This window comes from Triticum dicoccoides, chromosome 2B, assembly GCF_002162155.2.
Source record: "Triticum dicoccoides isolate Atlit2015 ecotype Zavitan chromosome 2B, WEW_v2.0, whole genome shotgun sequence".
NCBI lineage: Eukaryota > Viridiplantae > Streptophyta > Magnoliopsida > Poales > Poaceae > Triticum > Triticum dicoccoides.
In genome coordinates, this window is record NC_041383.1 from 364,757,916 (window position 1) to 364,776,124 (window position 18,209).

The window sequence follows — 18,209 nt, forward strand, 5'->3', positions numbered from 1 at the left end:
CGCCAGATGGTCGTGTTGTAGGTTAGACCGGGCACGCTTAGCTGTGTCCAGCCGCTTAGCAGCCGGACTCGAGAATTGCCTTAAAAGGCTGCTTTGTACTTCTGCCGCGAGAGCCGCTGTATGTTCCTCCATTCGGAGGGAGCGTTCAGTGCTTCCGTTGACCGTGATGACTCCTCTAGGGCCTGGCATCTTGAGCTTGAGGTATGCATAGTGCGGCAACGCGTTGAACTTTGTGAACACGGTACGTCTGAGCAAGGCATGATAGCCGCTGCGAAACGGGACTATGTCGAAGATTAACTCCTCACTTCGGAAGTTATCCGGGGATCCGAAGACCACTTCCATTGTAACTGAGCCTGTACAATTGGCTTCTACACCTGGTATGACGCCTTTAAAGGTCGTCTTGGTAGGTTTAATCCTTGAGGGGTCTATGCCCATTTTGCGCACCGTGTCCTGATAAAGCAGGTTTAGGCTGCTACCGCCATCCATCAGGACTCTGGTGAGATGAAATCCATCGACGATTGGGTCTAGAACCAATGCGGCGAACCCACCATGGCGAATGCTGGTGGGGTGGTCCCTTCGGTCAAAGGTGATTGGGCAAGAGGACCATGGATTGAACTTCGGGGCAACTGGCTCCATCGCGTATACATCGCTGAGTGCACGCTTCCGCTCCCTTTTGGGTATGTGCGTGGCATATATCATGTTCACCGTCCGCACCTGTGGGGGGAAAGCCTTCTGTCCTCTATTGTTCGGCGGTCGTGTCTCTTCTTCGTCGTCGCTATGTAGCCCCTTGTCGCTGTTTTCGGCAATTAACTTGCCTGCCTGCTTGAACACCCAACAGTCCCTATTGGTGTGGTTAGCTGGCTTTTCAGGGGTGCCATGTATCTGGCACAAGCGGTCGAGAATTCAGTCCAAATTGGAGGGACCCTGAGTTGTTCTTTTGAATGGCTTTTTCCGTTGACCGGGTTTAGAGCCTCTGAATCCGGCATTGACTGTCGTATCCTCACTGTTATCACCGTTAATGCGGCGTTTGTTTTTGTAGCGACGCGACCTGCCACTATGGTCCTTGATATTCGGACTGCTAGAATTTTTGTTGAGGTTGTTGCTGTGTGCTAGCCAGCTATCCTCATCCGCACAGAAGCGGGTCATGAGTGATGTAAGGGCTGCCATGGATTTCGGCTTTTCCTCTCCCAGGTGCCGGGCAAGCCACTCGTCGCGGATGTTATGCTTGAAGGCCGCGAGGGCCTCGGCATCCGGACAGTCGACGATTTGGTTTTTCTTGGTTAAGAACCGTGTCCAGAATTATCTGGCCGATTCGTCTGGCTGCTGAATTATGTGGCTTAGGTCATCTGCATCTGGTGGTCGCACGTACGTGCCTTGGAAGTTATCAAGGAATGCGGCTTCCAGGTCATCCCAACTCCCGATTGACTCTGCTGGCAAGCTGTTAAGCCAGTATCGGGCTGGTCCTTTAAGTTTGAGTGGGAGATATTTGATGGCGTGGAGATTGTCTCCGCGGGCCATGTGGATGTGGAGGAGATAGTCCTCGATCCAGACCGCGGGGACTGTTGTGCCATCATAAGATTCAATATTGACGGGTTTAAACCCTTCTGGGATTTGATGATCCATTACCTCATCTGTGAAGCACAGTGGGTGTGCGGCACCTCTGTACTGGGCAATATCGCGACGGAGCTCAAAAGAGCTTTGTCTGTTGTGTTCGGCCCGACCGGACTTAGTGTGTCCGGGGTGACGTTGATCGTCACATATCGTGGGGCGCCCACGTGATCCATAGATCTATCTTGATTGTCTTGCCTTATCCTCCAATATGTCTCGCAGGTCCGGAGTGTTCCCCTGTGGCCTTGTGCTTTTCGAGCGATGCCGGGGTACGGGTCTAGTGAAGGGCCTTGAGGCCTCTCTGTCGTGACCACAGGGTGGTCGATCAGCCGTATTGTCTCCTGGTGAAGCGGGATCATATGCCTCCACCTCTAGTCGGGGGAGCAACTTACGTTTGGGGTAGCTTTTGGAGGGGCGTTCGAGTTCATGCTCTTCGGCCGCGAGGACTTCGGTCCATCTGTCGGCTAGCAGATCTTAATCAGCTCTAAGCTGCTGCTGCTTTTTCTTGAGGCTATTTGCCGTGGCCAAAGCCTGCGTTTGAAACGCTCCTGTTCGACGGGATCCTCAGGCACGACGAATTCGTCGTCGTCGAGGCTTGCCTCATCTCCGGAGGGAGGCATATAGTCCTCTACCTCTTCTTCGGCCGCTCTCTCATGAGGGCTGGCGTCCCCCTCCTCCTGTGCTGGATCTTGCTGGAGTGGGTTGTCTTAGGCGCTATCCGGTGTATTATTGTCTCCGGTGCCGGAATCCTCATTCTTGCTGTGGCGGGATTTAGAGCGGCGCCGCTGACGCTAGCGCTTGGGCTATTTCTTGGAGGGGTCATCCTCCGCTATTCCTTCGCCGTTCCCATCCTTTGGGATATCCACCATGTATATGTCGTATGAAGAGGTGGCTTTCCAGTGCCCGGTGGGCGCTGGTTCTTGGTCGTCTCCGGCATCGTCGTCCATACAGTCGATGTCCTCAGAGTTGTAATCTAGCATGTGGGTTAGATCATCGACAGTGGCTACCAAGTGGGTGGTGGGTTGGCTCTGAATTTCTTCATCGTCCGCATCCCTACCGTCCTGGCCGCAGTCCGGCCAGGCCTCTCCTGATAACGAGAGGTACTTTAGCGAACTCAAGATGTCGCCAAAAGGTGAGTGTTGAAAGATGTCCGCCGCGGTGAACTCCATGATCGGCGCCCAATCGGATTCGACTGGAGGGGGCGCGGGAGGTCCGGAGTCCGGCAAGGAGTCCGGCGCCTCGGAGTCACGAGCTTCATGGGGGACAAGATCGGTGTTCGGATCTATCGCCGTAGAGGTTGCAGCCCCCGAGGTGGTGTCTAGCCATCCATCCTTGGTCTGCGCAGCCGGCTCCAAGTCGAAGATCGGAGCAGGTTCGAGTGCGGCCTCCAGGGTACTGTCTGGCTGCAGAGCTAAATCATGCCCATCGTGACAGTACGGCACGCTCGGCTGTGGCTCGAATCCGTCGAGGATCAAGTCCCCACGGATGTCAGCCGTGAAGTTCAAACTTCCAAATCTGACCTGACGGCCAGGGGCGTAGCCTTCGATCTGCTCCAGCTGGCCAAGCGAATTGGCTCGTAGTGCGAAGCCGCCGAATACGAAGATCTGTCCGGGGAGGAAGGTCTCACCCTGGACTGCATCGTTGTTGATGATCGAAGAAGCCATCGAGCCTATCGGTGACGACACAGAGGAACTCTCAATGAAAGCAGCAATGTCGGTGTCAAAACCGGCGGATCTCGGATAGGGGGTCCCGAACTGTCCGTCTAGGCAGATGGTAACAGGAGATGAGGGACACGATGTTTTTACCCAGGTTCGGGCCCTCTTGATGGAGGTAAAACCCTACATCCTGCTTGATTAATATTGATGATGTGGGTTACAAGAGTAGATCTACCAGGAGATCAAGGAGGCTAAACCCTAGAAGCTAGCCTATGGTATGATTGTTGTTCGTCCTATGGACTAAGGCCATCCGGTTTATATAGACACCGGAGAGGGCTAGGGTTACACAGAGTCGGTTACAAAGGTAGGAGATCTACATATCCGTATCACCAAGCTTGCCTTCCACGCCAAGGAAAGTCCCATCCGGACACGGGACGAAGTCTTGAATCTTGTAACTTCATAATCTTGGAGTCCGGCCGATGATGATAGTTCGGCTATCCGGACACCCCCTAGTCCGGAACTCCCTCACTCGGCCTTTAGGGTGGCCTCACTGTCCTGCGCCGTCTTCAAGGCCGTCTTATGGCTCTCCTCCTGGTCGGCCAGCTCCTTGGCCAGGCGATCACGCTCCTGGGGCAAGGCGCTGCCCTCGGCCTCCTTGGTGTGAAGGGCGGTCTGAGCTATGCCGAGTTGCTCACTCAAGTCTGCATTGGCCCCTGCAGACACAAAGAAGAAGAAAATGAGGAAGAAGTCATCAAGAAAGATCCGACCCGACTGCTCAGCAGTCGGCTCGAATCTCGGGGACTACACCCAGTGGGTGCGCTGACGCGCCCCCACATGAGACAAAGGATGAAACACTTACTCCGGCTCTTCGTCAGATCGGCGGCCTGGGACTGAAGCCGTGTCCGGACGTCCTGCGCCACCACATTCAGCACCGCCGTCCCACCGCCCGGCGTCCAACCCGGTGAGCTGACGATGGCCGTCTCCAGGTCATGGGACCACGAGCTGGAGCCTGCAGCCCTGTGCGGCTCCGGCTCGGAAGTCGCCTTCCCTGCGCGCCGACGAGTCGGCGAGAGGATTACAAGATCCGCCCCCATGGCCGGCTCGCCTCCAGCCGGCTGTACAGGCGGCGCTTCAGGCTGGCCGCCTTGGCCCGTCCCGGCTGATGATGGCGGCACCGCTTCGCCCTTCGGGACGACTATGTCGCCCCCTCCCTCTGCATTGCTGGCTGGTCGGGGTAGGCTTCCTCTGGCGGTGGCACCGGGATATCAGGGGCCACGGTCCGGACGGGAATGATGAGTTGCGGCGGTTGGTTACGCAGGGCCTTCGCCGCCCTCTCTGCGGCCGCGGCCTCCGCCTGAGCCTTGGCCGCCGTGTCGTCCTGCGTCTCTGCTGACTCCGCCGTCGTCTCCTGGGCCGCCCTGGCGACGGCCACCCTCTACTCCTCCGCCTCCCGCTCCTCCCGCGCGTTCTGCTCCGTCACCGCCAGGAGCTCGGCATGGGGGTCCACGCGGCGGGAACTTGAAGATCCTCCCGCCCCTCCAACTATGGAGGCGGCCGAAGTCCGCTCGAGAGTGAGCAGGGTCCTGTTCAGTAAATTAAGAAAGGCTCAGAAGGATGCCGACTGAAGAGAAGAAAGAAGAAAGGCGTGCGAGAATTAAATACTTACGTCGAAACCACTTGTGGCTGCTTCACCACCTTGCGGAAGCGGGCTGCCATCACGGTCGCCACGTCCCGCTTGGTCGCCGCTACGGTACCCTTGGGCTTCTTCGGCCGGCTGCCGAAGAGAGACGGCGCCGCCCGGCGTTTCCGTATGCCGCCTCGGGCAGCCGGCCCGGCGGATGAGCCCGCGCCTTGATGGTCGGACGCCGGCTGGCGGCGCGGAATCGGCTCGGCCTCGTCGTCGTCCGGCCAGTCCTCAAACGTGGCGGAGAGGCCGGAGCCGCCCGCTTCGCTGCCTCCCCTCACGGCGTCGTCGTCCAAGGCGGCCGCCCCCAAGTCAGGGTCGTCAAAGTCGTCCACCGCTCGGTCGAGAGCGAACTCGCGTTCCGCCCCCACGGTCCCGGCCGGCTGATGAAGGAGGGGATTCTGATTAAAAGAAAAAAAGGCGACCAGTCGGAAGCCGGCCAGAGAAAAGTCGGCAACAAGAAAAGAAGGAAAGAAAGAAGGTTTACCATGGGCGGTGGATTGGCATGAGAATACGGCGCCTTGCCATACTGCCACTACTCGGTGAGCTTGCAGTTGGCGATGTAGTTCACCATGTAAGATACCTCGTCGTGAGGCATCTCCCTGGTGCTTAGCCGGCTTGGGTCGAAGTGGCCGCTCATCTGACAGATCAGATAAGGGCGGCCTTCGAGCGGGAGCACCCGGCGCTCCACGAAGGCGGCAATCAGATCGGGCCAGGTCAGGCCCTCCGACTGGATCAGCACCCGAAACCAGGCAACGGCGCCTGCCTCGGCCGGCGTCAGCGACCTGGCCCGGTAGGACCACGAAGGCTGCCTCCCAGCCGGCGGGCCGGCTATGTAAGCCGGCAGGTTGATGTAGTCACCCTGAGGGGCGACGTTCTTCACATAGAAGTAGGATTTCTGCCAAAGCTTTTCCGACTGGATCAGTGCGATGGCCAGGAACGGGTTGTTGGCCGTCGTTCGCCGCATGGCGATGAAGGCGCCACATGGAGCCGGCACGCCCGCGACGACAGTGTCGAGCTTGGACTGGAAGAACTCCCCCCACAGCTCGAGGGTGGGGAGGACGCCGAGGAAGCCTTCGCACAGGGTGACGAAGGCCGACAACAGCACCACCGTGTTTGGAGTGAGGTGGTGCGGCTGGAGATGGTAGAACTCGACAAACGAGGGGAAGAAGCCGCTCGCGGGAAGGCCGATGCCGCGTAGGCAATGCGAGCGGAAGATTACCCGCTCGTCCTCCTCCGGTGCCGGCGAAATCTCCCCCTCTGGTGCGAGCCGGACCTGCACGTAGTCCTTTCCCGGCAGCCACCGCGTCTTGCAGAGGAAATCAATGTGGTCCTCGTGGACGTTGGAGCCGTCCCAGTTGCTCGATGTTGGAGCCATGAGGACGAGAAGGCGACAGGGAACGCACGGCGGCGGAGAACGCCCGGTTCAGCGGCGGCAAGGCCGCGACGCGCCAAGAAGAATGGCTGACCGGTGGCGCAGCGAAGAACTACTGCTGCGGCACAAAAGAGGAAGAAGAAGGAGAGAGGGGCGGAGCGGGGGCGAGCGTGCGTGCGTCTGCCGCTCTCCCCCCTCCCCCTACTTATAGCCTCGTGCGGCGAAGCCGAGGAGGCGAGGCATGGGGGGACGTGGGATTAACTACGCCCACTCCCCCACGTCCCGTGATTACCGCGTCTTAACGGCATGCGGAAACCGCCACTGGAAGGCGAGCAGGTAGTTCGGGCCACAAAGGATCCACGCTTGGGCCGAGGCGTGGTATCGGCAGGCCCCGGTCTGCAGCGGCGTCCCGTCACACACATGGGCTGGCAGGCCCTTCCAGCCGGAGGGTGCCACGTGGTGTGCAGGCGGCGGGCGGTCAGCCCGCAACCTGGCTAGCACGCCAACTGGTTCCCGCCTTCCTGAGTTTGAAGAAGACTTCGCCAAGAAGGCAAGCATAAAGTGAGGCCGGCTCCTAGCTGCCGACTCTTCAGGATAGGAAGCTGATTGAGCTTCTAGTTCCCTTCGCAGCCAAGAAGCACAACCAGCTTCAGGGACTACTGTCGGAGTAAATGACCACGGGTAGCCTAGCCGGCTCCCCCTGGCTCTTCAAAAAATAATGGGCCGAACAAGCCTTCAAGCACCCAAGACATGGGGCCGCCTTCCCCCCGCCGGCTACACCATCAGCCAGCTACCAGAAGGCGGCCCGGCCCTAGAATCCCCATATAGAAAGCCACAGGAGGGCCGACTCGAGAAAGCCAGCCACAACATGACCGACTCTAAGAAGCCGGCCACAGCATGACCGACTCCAAGAAGCCGGCCCCCAACAGGCGGCCCAGACTGAGCCCTCAAAGTTTGCACCAACGTAATGACGACAGGACGGGGCATGGCAACAGTGAAACATGCCGCCCCCCAATCCCAGAATAAGCATGGCTACAGTACGCCGTACGGGACAACCATGACCCGTCCGACGTGGCACTGTTGGCATGCTGACCATGACATCACCCACGGTGGGCTGTCAGTATGGCCCGCAGGCGGCGGGCCCCTTCAGTCAGAGAGACACCCGAAGGCGGCCCCGCTTCCCCTAGTCGGCCAGGGATGAAGCCGGCTCTCCCCAGCCGGTTCACTCCCTCCCTCGAAGAATGAGCCCCATTAAGGAGACAAGACGAGGTAAGGCTACAGTGAGCACCCGCAAGGCAGCGGTACTGTAGCCACACTTACCTCGACAAAGCCCTCGTCATCAAGGGTGAGGCAACAGTAACCAGCCCCCGACAAGACCCCCATGTGGTGGGGCCTTCCTGTCTACCAAGAGGCCGGCAGCTGGCAGGACCCACCAGTCGGCGAGCCCCAGCAGTCGGCAGAGAAGCCGGCCACCGTAGACACTGACGGCCGGGCCCGATCCCAAGCGGATTACCATTGTACCCCCGGGGGGTAGGCCTATATAAACCCCCAGGGTACCCATGCAAAGGGTTGGGCTTTGATAGTTTTAGAAACGACTTTGAGAGGAGAAGAGAGCTAGCCTTGCCCCTTCTTCCTCCTCTCACCAAACAGCTCAAGGAGCCTCTTGTAGCTACTTGTTGATCTAGTGATCATGCGGAGACCCCGCAGAGCAGGACTAGGGGTGTTATGTCCACGGAGAGCCCCGAACCTGGATAAGATTCACCGGCGTGCATGGCTTCGCCTTATCCCGTTTCCAGGCACCGGCGATGTCTTATTAGCTCCCACAATGATAAGCCATCCGTTGGCATATGTCGCACCTACCACCCGAGACGTCTTTTTTGTGCGATCGCATGTGCAAAAGCATCTCGGGGCTTTCCAGCATCTTATGATTGTGGTTGAGTTGAACCATTTCTATCACAAATTTGCCATCCTTCCTTTTTTTGACTCTAATCTTTGCATTGCAGCCAATTCTTTTTGATTTTTTCTGATGTACCCGGTGATAATCTGACACGGTCTGCTTGTGCGTCCACTCTCTTGAGCAGACAATGTAGGCATTTGTCCTGTGTTTTGCCCTCTTGCGTATGCCAAACCCTACACATCTTGCATAATTGTTATAAAAGTCCCATGCCTTGTCGTACGTGGTGAACTTCATTCTAGCAGCAGGTACGAGGTTCAGCGGCATGTTTTTATCCTGCATTAATTGCAATGCTCTATGAGATAATTTGTTATGTTCTATTTTTTAAATACGAAGAGTACATACGAGTTTAATAAAGCATTGCAATGTTCCTAAGTTTGCAAAAGAATCCAATGTATTAGATGCTAGGTCAAACCTCATAAGGAATATCAGTGTGCACTGCAATGTTATCTGAATGGACTGCAACTATTTTTTTCAGAACATAAACTTACATGTGTGTATAGTCGTTCGCCTGATGGTGTTTGCAGCTCGCCGGGATGTATTGGACATGGCGGGGTTATAGAAGATCTATGTAGTTGAGGATCTCACGGCGGCAATAGTGAGGAGGATTTGTACCTGCTGTTTACTTTTGACCGAGGCACCGTTGGTGGTCGCAGCGTCGGAGTTGATGCAGCAGGTCTGCTTGGAGCTCTGTTTTCAGTGCAGCAGGTGGACGCTGAGCTTTGTTTTGGGGTGCGGCAGGTGGACGTGGTGGTAATCCAGTGTTGTGACGATGTCTTGGTGGATTGGTTTGAAAATTTTGGAGCAGTGGCACATCATCATAGACATAATCATCATCTGATGCAACATCGTGTTCAACTGCGTCATCATTGTCTGTTCGGACATGCTGTCCAAATGTAGTGAACTCATGCTTATACTCTGGGATGAGAACTGTTATTGGCTCATCTTCATCGTCATCGTCTTCATCATCGCGTTGGTGAGTGCCTTTCCAGACGAATGTGACATCATCGTCATCTTCAACTACATATTGTTCCTGGAAAAAATGTTCTTCCAAAGAGTACTGCACCCTGTTTGTCGTCGTGAAGAATCCTCGAGGAATCTCAGGGGTAACCCAGCCAGTATCTCTTTCGGAAGAAGATCCGCTCTTCTGAAAGTTGTTGTTCTCAGTGTTGTCAATTATGAGCGGCATTTTGTATCTGCTGAACTTCATCTCCTGCACACAAAATGACCGAGCTGCATTGTCAGGTTAAATGAACTGAATCATGCGAACTGCAATGTGTTCAAAATGGTACTGCCGAAGCATTGCATGCTGACTTCATCACCACGCAAGGTGAACTGAAGCAACCGCACTGCATCATTACCCATAATGAACCTATACAAGTGTACTGCATAACCGAGTAAGTGCACTACATTTTCCCCCACAACAAACTAAAGCAACCGCACTACACAGGTTTTGTAGGCGCGCTGTACTGCTTGTACTAGTTTGTTTTGTCTAGGATAACTACACTGAGATGGTTGAGGAAGTGTACTGCTTTACCTCGTGTTGCAGTGATCTCTTGTGTTTACAGGAGGAAGTTCCCTTCTCGTCCGTCTGCACAACTTTCACATTCGCCCGTGCAGTCCACTTGCCCTTCAGAAGTTCATGGGCGGTCTGGACGTTGCTCAAGGTGAATGGGGAAGGAGGATTTTCTCTGAAGGTCAATGCAGACTTATTCCAAGAACCTACCGTGGATAAAGCAACCTTGCGCACAATTCTCCTTGCTCGAATTGGTTTGATGTCGAGGCAGCACCAATCCACATCTGATGAAGTACAGCTAATTGCAGGCCTAGAGGAGTTCGTTGGTGGCGCTACTGAGCTCCTGCCATGGAAGAAGGCCGATAGGTTGTTGTTGTTCGGTGCCTGCCGTGGAAGAAGGCCGAGAGGCGACGGGCGGCGTCATTGCCTGGCCGCTGTCTTGGAAGAAGGCCGGGAGGGGAGGGGCAGCGTCGTTGCTAGCCGCCACCGTGGAAGAAGGCCGGGAGGGGAGGGACGGCGGTGCTCCCAGGCCGCCGCCGCAGGAGAAAGCCAGGAGGGGAGGGGCGACATTGTTCCCAGGCCGCCGCCGCGGAAGAAGGCCAGGAGGGGAGGGGCGGCGGCACGCCCAGGCCGCTGCCGCGGTAGATGGTCAGGAGGGGAGGGGCGGCGGCGCTCCCAGGCCGCTGCCACGGTAGCAGACCGGGAGGGGAGGGGCGGCGGCGTGATCTGTTGGTGGTGTGCAGAATAAGGCTGGTGTTATCAGAATAAGAGTCTTAAGGGGTGTTATCATAATAGACCCACCCTATATATATATATATATATATATATATATATTTAAATAGGTAGTTAACAAGATTGATTCTATGTTCTATGTACAATGTAAATAAATTCAGCACGTAATATTGGTGAACTCTACACCTGGACCACATGACCCACGAGAAGAAACCGAGATACAGGATCCCTTTTTTGTTTCAACACGATCATCTCACAGAGTTGGCAAGGGAAGATCACAAAAAGCACAGACTGGTACAGGGACACATGTACTATCTCCATCCAAGAACACATGATTCGAAATCTGGCAGACCTAAAACTTGCATCCCCTAGGTGAACACACATGTTTATGATGAAGCTGGACATGACATATTTCATTAGATGAAATATTCCTCCTGTTCCAGACCTATCACTCAACAGCCAACGAGTTTGGCGAGAACAACAGAACAAGTTTGGTTGGCTAATCAATTGTACGACAGAACTGCCTGTGTTGAATGCAACTTCAAGTAACCAAGGATACCGCATCGATAATTAGAGGACACGTAGGGGCTACAGTATATTTTTAGGTAGAAACAAACGATAGGCCTTTTTAAGGAACATAGAGCAACATGTTCTTGGGATGTGCCACACGAACACCATGACAGTTTAGCCCAAAAGGTAGCATGTTGGTTTTTACTGGTAAAAAGGGGGAAAGAAGTGATTTGACATGCTGGTTAAAAAAGGACCATTGATGCATCTTTTAGAGATTGATTTGGTTCAAAAATTGGCTCCCGCATCCATGCTTCCAGAACAAACAACAACTCAGGTATGCTAATAGTGGTACATAATGAATGCATCAGCTATAACCTGATGAGTAACTTGCCCTGAGTAAGCTGCAAGATCCTTCACAGATCACTGTGTCTAGATCCTGCAACAGATTTGAAAGATGATGGCAGCCCATCATTAATCAGTAATCAGAAAAGAACCTTGAGACTAGAGAAGATGAATATGGCTAATCTGTTCTTAAATAGAAGTTCCAGAAGAATTAACATTGGCTTTTTTGATCTTAAACAGTAGACCTGAATCACCAATCCATTCTGAACTGCAAAGGCAACGTGTCACTGACAGCTGGGTCCAAAAAATCCTTGACTTACCCAGCACTAAGTGACCATGCACGACAACTTAACCTTTGAAACCCTCATCCACACAACACCAACAACATCACCGGCGCCACCAACCGAAGGGGAACGCACGCCTATTCCCCAACAATATCACTAACATCTACCAATATAGATCTAAAAAGACATCTATGCACGTGGATCAAGAGCGAGATCGATGGGTACGTACCATGATGGTGAGCGGGGAGGCGTACCTTGCCGAGCCGAATATGACGTAGAGGATGCCGCAGAACACCCAGAGCATGCAGTTGAGCAGCGTCGCTAGGTACGGGTCCGACTTGAACTCCACATCCTTGTTCTTGATGATCCGCTAGAACATCGGCCTGCACATGTACAAGCAAAAAGCAAGCGCCTCCTCATCAGAATCAAACCCTAATTACCGACCACCTTCCATAGAGAGTAGACTAGACAAGCGGACAAGGGGGGATGGCGGCGGCAGCTTACACAGGGGAGAGGAAGAGGCCGAAGGAGATGATATTGCCGACGACGTTGCGGACCGCGTCCGGGGAAATCATCTTCCTTTGCTTGCCGCGAGCAGGTGGGGACTTGGGATTGGTTTGGATTGGACGGTGCACACAGCGAAAGGGAGGGAGAGAGAGAGCCAGAGCAATTGAGATTTGGGAGTTGGTTGAGGTCGAGGGATTATGTTATATAGATAGACGCGGCGGGGGCACGGTGTTTATCCGGTCTCATGTTAGATCCTATGATTTGGTAAGTTAACCTACGAGAACAAGTCACAAGTTTTTTGTTTGACTATGCATCGAGTTCATTGCTATCTCTATCTTTATCTACATGGATATTAACACGCACTATTATTGAGATTCAAGACACCGTTTTGCTTTAAAGAGTAAAATAAATCCCAGTTAATTATTAATGCATCGTTGAGTACACAGATTCTTTTCCTATTCGTACTGTAGTATAGTAAGGAAAAACTGCTTGACAGAATTAAGGTCAAGATAACTAGTGTGATTCCTACACTGGGAGAATCGTGGATATGTAGGGAATAGAGAAATGCCACCCGCCTAGGTAAAGAAATGTTACAAATAAAGAGTAAACTAATAAGGATAAGTAAGAAACAAGATAAAAGAAACCATATTTGATACCGGCATATTTGATTTGATAACCTGCAACTAATTCCCTCTCTGGGTAATCTTTCACATTCAGCCAAGAAGAAAATCTAAAAACTAGAAAGCCTATAGGCTGACGCCAAAGATTCCATAAAAAACCATATTTTGGCTGTGCTTCAACTATATCAATTGTACTTGAACTGTTAGATGATCATAGTCGATAATAACATCACAGCTCCCACCGCTATTGCAAAACCGTACATGAAACCTTAGCTTCATACGGCTCCTCTATGATAAGAAAAAAGGACTGTTTTGGTATTATCCCCCAGGTTTCTCAGTTGCAGGTGAATCCTGTGAAACATCTCTCTCGAGGCTAGTAACAACACTTGGAAATGAAAAATGAGCTTAGCGGTTGTACCAGGTCAGGACCATAAACACCACGAGCCGGTTAAGCAACAGAAGCTGTGGGCGAAAGCACACTCCTCATTCTCAGACCTGCGATCGAGGTACGTGTGAACAAGTTCACATTCTCTATGTTTCATGGACTATCAATGAAAGTCGGTATCAGGCTGGCTCGCTTGGCGGGTCATCTCCTTATATACCTAAATCCTTGTTTCACTCATCTGTAAAGGTCTACCCTTTGAAAGGTAGGTTGAGTTCCCCCGTATGTAGCCAACCACACTCTACTCGCACATCAAATATTGGCGTAGACAACAGAGAATGTGCTAGGTAGGTAGCCGAAGGAACTCTTACTTTACGAGAATTTGCAATTCAATATGACAACTGATTAGAAAGGGTTTGGACAATCCCAATGTGTTGCCCTCCTTTGCAATACCAGAACTATTTGAACGAGCTCCATCAACACAGAAAGCGGAAGGGGCAGTAGATACGGATAGACTGGATCGAGAAAGGGATTTCAGCCAGTCCTTGCCTATTGCTGGGCTAGTTGTTTTGTTATGGTCCGATTAGTACAAGGTGAGTGAGTAAAATGAGGCCCCCGAAGCGTATTGTAGAGCTATACTGCTCTTGTTTTTCCTTCCCCACTTTAGCTAGCTTTCAAGGATACCATTACAGATGAGTGAAGTGAGTATACCATTTCCGGAGCTCCCGAGGTAGCGCGATAGCGGAAGCCCTTTCTAGTTCAAGCAGTTCCAATTCCTATTCTGCTTCACTGCTTACACCACACTCTATTGGTTCGCCTTGTGGTGCCTTTCGATCAAGGTCTACTTTGGTTGATCCACTTTCTTCTACAGCGCGTTATCCGCATCGAAGTTAGCCAGGTTCCTACCGCTTCTTGATAGTATGGATTTTGCAATCCCTGAACGCCAGTGCTTCTACAACCAACGGATACTATTTAACATAAATAATAAGTAGAAATGGAAAAACAAGTGTGGCTACATAGAGTGAGGAAAAAACATGGTGGTACCAGCATTGCGTATCACTCACTATGCTTTATGTAATATGGCTTAAGCAATGGTAAAATGGGAGTCGTGAGCAAAGCATATCTGATCGATATGAATGAAAGATACATCCATCTTTTCTTCTCATTCAAAGGTTAGGTATCCGCTCGTTAGTTCAGCACCGCATAAATACTGAATTTAAAAGGGGCGACTCCCGTCTGTGCTTAAGTTGTTTCAAGCTTGTAAAGACTCGCGATCGGAAGATTGACCTGGTTTTCTTTCAGCTAAAACTCTACCTAATGGTTCAGATTCCCCGGGTCCATGGGTCCATGGCCGCTTAGCTTAGATAGCCTTGTTAGAGACATGAATGCGGGGTTCGGTTTCCAGTTGATTTGTATTCACCGGGACCTCCCCTTATTGGATTTTCTCCACTTTTCTAGTTGCTATGGAAAGAATTTTAAGCAAATGAGTTTAAGGGGTGGTTTTTTGTTTACTTTTTTTAGCCTACGTCGTCACTCTTGCAGAACCTCACAGTCATTAGTCTGAAGTTTCATGATGAATATTGGTTTCACATTTTATTGCCTACGTGAGGAAATATCAATTTGGAACTCGAATTTGTATTTGAGTTATGATTAGAAGTGAGGCAGATTCACATTGTTGAAGAAAGCGAACAAAAAGGATGCTGTGATGGCTTGCTTGTGACTCTTTCTTCTATTGGCTAGTCTTAGGCATGATAGTTTCAATTTCTTTTGGAAAGCAAGTGCGGCTCATTCATAAGTGTTTGTAATAGCATGGAGTAAGTTGTCGATAGCTGGCATTAGGTAAAAGGAAAAGCTTCTCAAAAGCATCCAGAAATATCATAGAATGGTGATCGAGATCACCTTCACGGAAATCATCCTTTGCAAATAGGGGGAAGGGAACCAATCAAGTCACCAATAAGTTCCCGAAACTTTCTTTAGTATTAAGGTTCTTCTCTTACAGCGTTTAGTATTCAGTTCTTCTCTTCCAGCCCCCCGGCCCCTCTTTGATAAGGAAAGTTTTCATTTCTAAAACAAAAAATGACAAATATGGTTCGATGGCTCTTCTCCACTAGCAGGTTTACTGCTTTCTATTTGCACTTCTGTATTAAGTTTCCTTATATATACGATTTTTTACTATTTTCTACTTGTCTACTTTTATTTATTTTGCATTTTATTTCTATTATTCTTCTCCCAGTTTTAAATATTTTCTGAGTGTCCTTCCTTATTACTCTTCCTCCAGAGATTCTGGATTCCCAAGCTCTATCTCATTTAGCAAGGCTAAAATTCTACCTGAGCCTTTACGAGCAGGATCTTGGATGGGTTATGTTCATTCAGAATGAGCTTGATCACAATACCCCTAATGGAAGAAAAGCTGTCTAGTATGCGACAAGATGTCATTCAGGAATTTGTGGCGCTTTATCAAAGAATAAGGACTTATCTACCAATCGAGCCCTACTTGGTCAATGAAGCGCTTCGTTCCTATCTGGATCATATTCACACAACTGATTCTTTCACTCTTCTCCAAGCATCTTATCAAGATATGCGGGAGAATGACGAAGGATCTGTTTTCTTTATAAATGTTGTTTCCCACAACCGAGATCTCCTTGAGGCGAAAAGCTCCACAAGAAGGTGCCTGGAAGTGGAACAGAGGATCCAATGGGAAGAAATCCCCAAGAGAAAGGCAAGTCTGGAAAGAGCTAAGCGTGAGCATGCTCTTGACTTGTTTAAGTCGGAGGATCTTAGAAGGGAATTAGAAAAAGAAAGAGCAGGGTAGCTCAGTAATTATGATTCTTTTCTCTTCCAGCCCCCGGGCGGGCCCCTCTTTCTTTTCTCATCCAGCACCCCGGCCCCTCTTTGATAAGGAAAGTTTTCATTTCTAAAATAAAAAATGACAAATATGGTTCGATGGCTCTTCTCTACTAACCACAAGGATATTGGGACTCTCTATTTCATCTTCGGTGCCATTGCAGGAATGATGGGCACATGCTTCTCCTTACTGATTCGTATGGAATTAGCCAGACCCGACGATCAAGTTCTTGGTGGGAATCATCAACTTTATAATGTTTCAATAACGTCTCATGCTTTTTTAATGATCTTTTTTATGGTTATGCCGGCGATGATAGGTGGATTTGGTAATTGGTTTGTTCCGATTCTGATAGGTGCACCTGACATGGCATTTCCACAATTAAATAATATATCATTCTAGTTGTTGCCACCAATTCTCTTGCTCTTATTAAGCTCAGCCTTAGTAGAAGTGGGCAGCGGCACTGGCTGGACAGTCTATCCGCCCTTAAGTGGTATTACCAGCCATTTTGGAGGAGCAGTGTATGTAGCAATTTTTAGTCTTTATCTATCAGGTATTTCATCAATTTTTGGTTCTATCAATTTTATAACCATCTTCAACATGCGTGGACCTGGAATGACTATGCATAGATTACCACTTTTTGTGTGGTCTGTTCTAGTGTCAACATTCGTACTTTTATTATCACTCCGGTACTGGCGGGGGCAATTACAATGCTATTAACCAATCGAAACTTTAATACAACCTTTTTTGATCCTGCAGGAGGGGCAGACCCAATATTATACCAGCATCTCGTTTGGTTCTTCGGTCATCCAGAGGTGTATATTCTCATTCTGCCTGGATTTGGTATTATTAGTCATATCGTATCGACCTTTTCAAGAAAACCGGTCTTCGGGTATTTAGGCATGGTTTATGCCATGATAAGTATAGGCGTTCTTGGATTTCTAGTTTGGGATCATCATATGTTTACTCTGGGCTTAGACGTTGATACACGTGCCTACTTCACCGCAACTACCATGATCATAGCTATGCCCATAGGAATCAAAATCTTTAGTTGGATCTCTACCATGTGGGGAGGTTCGATACAATACAAAACACCCATGTTATTTGCTGTAGGGTTCATCTTTTTGTTCACCATCGGCGGGCTCACTTGAATAGTTCTAGCAAACTCTGGGCTAGACATTGCTCTACATGATACTTATTATGTGGTTGCACATTTCCATTATGTACTTCCTATGGGAGCCGTTTTTGCTTTATTTGTTGGATTTTACTATTGGGTGGGGAAAATCTTTGGTCAGACATATCCTAAAACTTTAGGCCAAATCCATTTTTGGATCACTTTTTCGGCGTTAATCTGACCTTCTTTCCCATGCATTTCTTAGGGATTTCGGGTATGCCACGTCGCATGCCAGATTATACAAATGCTTACGCCGCATGGAATGCTCTGAGCAGTTTTGGTTCTTATATATCAGTAGTTGCGATTCATCGTTTCTTCGTAGTTGTCGCAATCACTTCAAGTAGTGGCAAGAACCAAAAATGTGTGGAAAGTCCTTGGGCTGTTGAACAGAATCCGACCACACTAGAATGGTTGGTTCAAAGCCCTCCGGCCTTTCATACTTTTGGAGAACTTCCTGCAGTAAAAGAGACAAAAAGTTAAAAAAAACCTCTCCTAACTATGAAGGAAGTTTCATAGAGATAGGTGTGGGGAAATAAGTTCTTAATTTGAAGAGTTAGTTGGTTGGCCTACCGGCCCGCAGATTAGTTTGGCTTTTATCGCCATGTGAACTGCGTAACCAAAGCGATTGCTTCGGTGGAGATAGGTGGGTCCTGGTCCAACCTAAGTCAGTTCGAACCTGACGGGTCGTTCGTTTGTGTGGAGAATCTTTCTCCTTACTCGGGATTTCTTTATCTTCGAGGCAAGGCATATTCATATGACGAAGAAGGGGGAAGTGTCTCCATTTATGCTCATAGAACCTGGAAAAAAGAATATATTGTTGTTTAAGGACCAAGGATGTGATGTGAGAAGCGTAGGTGGAGTAGCAGGAGTATGCGACAAGCAGTTCAATGTTTGATGTGGGTCTGTAACGAGATGAATTAGAACACTTGGAATCCTCGCGGATATAGCTGCCACGAGGGCTCTTTCCCACTTAATAGATTCATTCCTTTGTTAGAGCGGTTGAGGGTACCTGTCGTTCAGAGAT

General features: G+C 50.5%; 1 pseudogene; it reads left to right on the top strand.

Annotated features, from left to right (window-relative positions):
- Positions 1-15,567: 15,567 nt before the first annotated feature.
- On the top strand, positions 15,568-17,456 carry LOC119360877 (annotated as a pseudogene).
- Positions 17,457-18,209: the final 753 nt, after the last annotated feature.